The sequence below is a fragment of the Mesitornis unicolor genome, unplaced genomic scaffold (assembly GCF_000695765.1).
Source record: "Mesitornis unicolor isolate BGI_N332 unplaced genomic scaffold, ASM69576v1 scaffold25172, whole genome shotgun sequence".
Lineage (NCBI taxonomy): Eukaryota > Metazoa > Chordata > Aves > Mesitornithiformes > Mesitornithidae > Mesitornis > Mesitornis unicolor.
This window is the reverse complement of record NW_010169134.1, coordinates 44,621-47,844: the sequence shown is the minus strand read 5'-3', so window position 1 is coordinate 47,844 and position 3,224 is coordinate 44,621.

Here is a 3,224-nt window from a genome sequence, read left to right as displayed (position 1 = left end):
AATAAAAAAAGAAAATTGGCGCCTGCCGTTATGAAGAGTTAGTGAAGTCTTCGCCTTCCTCCCGGGGCCTTGCTCTGCGGCTGTTCCGTGTACGCCGGCTGCAGGCGAAACAGCACGGGCAGGATCGGGCCCTCAGCACGACAGCCCTGCCCAGGACACGGCCCGGGGCTGCCGGGACCCTCAGAAAAAGCTCGCAGGGCGCGAAGGCCGCGCTGAGGACTCCCCGCGGCGGGCGGACGACCCCCTCCCGTACCTGCTCTGCCGGCCGCTGCCTTCTCGGAGCGCCGCGCTGCCTCTGGGCCGCTGCAGCTGGGCCGCACGGGAAATGAAGTTCCGCGGGGCGGGCGCGGCTGCCGAGCGACAAAATGGCGGCGGGGGCGGCGAGAAGTCGGTCGGGAGGTGCGGGCTGCTGACCCGGTGAACATTGCTCCGTTGGTTGGAGTTTGCCGTGTTGCTGCAGTTTGCGTGCCCGGAAGATGCTGCTTTAAAAATCAGTGAAAATAAAAATAAAGTGAGACACTTTATAATGGGGAGTCTCTCGTTGTCGTTGAACTCTGAGCCCTTTCCAGCTGTATCACATCCCCGTGTTTGTACCTGACCCTGCAAGGGTCCCCCTGCAAGTATCGTCCCAGGGGCGTGAGGTCCTGCAGAGATGCAGGACGTTTGTGAGGGGCCTTTTTGCCTCCAGTGTTTTGGGTGGACGGGAGAGCTTCTGGCCTTGCTGCTGAGCGTGCAGATAGGCAGATACTGCGGCCGCCTTCGAATAACCGCCCTGTCTGTGCCCTCGCAGCGTCCAGGGGCCGTGACCCTGGTGCATCTGCTCCACCACCTAACACGCTAACAGGGGGCTGCTGCGCCTCCTGCACAGGCTGAAACGCTTTTGGCAGTGGGACAGAAACGCCCAGCAGTGACCGACTGCAGCAGAATTGCTGCCCAGTGAGCACCAGCTCACCACTGTGAGCTGTCTGCGAGAGAGACCTGAAACAGAAACAACGAAGAGTCAAAGTCTATTCTGCGGTATTTTCCTTTTTGCTTTTGCACAAGTGTGAATCACCTGGGGAATGTTAGAAAACTCGAAAAGTGGATTCAGTGTCAAAACTACTTAAAACGCACAAGTTTCTGTTGTGCAAAACTTTGACAGAAGTAGACTCCGTATGCTGTGCTTTTATTTTAATTGAAGGCTTGCAAGAATTAAAACTAAGCAGACTAAAAAGAATTCTGTGAGTACTGAAGAATTTTTTTAGCAATTATTTTTTGATGTATGTTGGTATCGAATATCTCCAAGAATGGAAACTTGACAAACTCAGCCACTTCCTCCTAATGGCTTATAGAGGTTTATACTCTCTGCACAGTGTCTCTGACCTTGCATCTTATGTTGTGTGGCAAAATCCTTGTATTTGAATAGGCAGCTGTTAACTTCAGGGTGACATTTTGTCCTCTGGCTTAGTGATACGTCCATGCAGGACAGTTTGCAGGATTGAGACATCTCGCGCTTTCTATGCCCTGCTTTTTTCTTACCTTCTGCTGAGCATGTTATCTACAGTGAATTAATTGTGTCATGTTATCACATAATTAGAGTGAATATTATGAATGATCTTATAATTAGAGTAAATATTACGAATATAAAAAACTGTAGTTAAGATACTATAAAGCTTCTGCTCTTAAACCACTATTAGTTTTATTTCTCATTATAATAAATAATCCTTTATGGCTTCAGAGACTAGTAAGGAGTATTCATTCCTTCAAACTGGTGGCATCTGTGTGAAAGCTGGGGGTGAATATTGTCCTCATTTTACAGTGACAGATTTGACCTTAGGGTTTGACACTCAGAGCTCATGCTCTTTCATTTCCAACAAGACCCTGCTTTTCCTAAGACTTCATGGACTTTCTGAATGTGTAATAAATTCTGTATTGCCATCAAATAAATGGACTTCCAGTTTTACTTTATATGTAATGAACAGAATGTTTGTCCTGGGATTGTGTCTTTTAAAAAAAAATAATCAAAACACGTAAACCCTGTCTCCACTACCTATTCTCTCTGTTCTTACCAGGCAGTTCAGAGCCTGTGCCATGCTGTGGCGTACCTTACATACATCCTAGCATGCAGAGAGTCAGATTATCTCCCACTCATTTGAAGAGACCTCGTTAATACGTGGATTTGCAAGATGTGTCAGGATAGAGCCCCGTGCAGTGTAAATGAGGTGCTGTCTGCCACAACTTGGGCTGAAATGAACCTGAAATAGACTGCAAAGAAATTGTTAAATCAGCAACTAAACAGAGCTCAGTAAGCAGCTGTAGTGAACAATGCAAGTTAGACAGAATGAGCAGTGAAATCATTAATTATTCTTTCATAGTGTGTTAGTTCATCTGGTTCCCTTTGCATAAAATACTTAGGTAGTAAAATTATTTTTGTCGTCAAAATACAAAATGTGCCAACAGTACTGGCCCAGGAAGCAGGGCAATATTTCATCTGGGGAAATAAACCTTAGTCTACTTTTTTTGGTATTATTTGATTGATTTCTGTATTATTTGGTTGGTTTCTTTTTTTGTATTACTTAATTGTGCTTTTTTTTCATTGAATGATGGGACAGGGAGAAGAGAACAAGACCTAAAACCACATCAGAACCCACCACATTGATGGTCTTACTAACCCAGTTGGTTAGGACAGTACTAAAAAGGTGAAAATGGATTAAAATGCCAGTGTGAGTTTTATTCCTGGCTCTGACAGAGTTCTCCTTCTGACAGAGTGACCTTGAGAAATTTGAGTTCTGTTCTGTGACAAAGGTGACGTTGCCGTTCTTCACTGCTGGAGGTTGTGGTGGTGCTTGTTTCAGGTCTGTTTCTGAAGCTCGAGTTGGAGGTGCTGTACAAGTATTAATAAACCAGGAAATCAATTGCATGTGCCTGAAACAGTTTAGGCAGATATGCAGCTGGACCCCCTGAAAATGTTAATGCTGACTTCTTCTTAGGACCCCTGTTCACTGCACAGTGTTGCTTGTGGGAACTGTCATACATTTGGTGATGTGGAGACACAAACCAAAATATTTCTAGTTTCTTTTTCCTGTTAGTTCCAGTAATGGAAAATCTTAGCCAATTTATTCCACACTGAGAAAGGAAAAGGATTTCAACGTTAATTGTATTCACCGTTCAGTGAACACCATTCACTGAGGCTGATTAAACTTGTTCATCTAAGCAGTTGCTTTATATAATTTTCCTAATCTAAT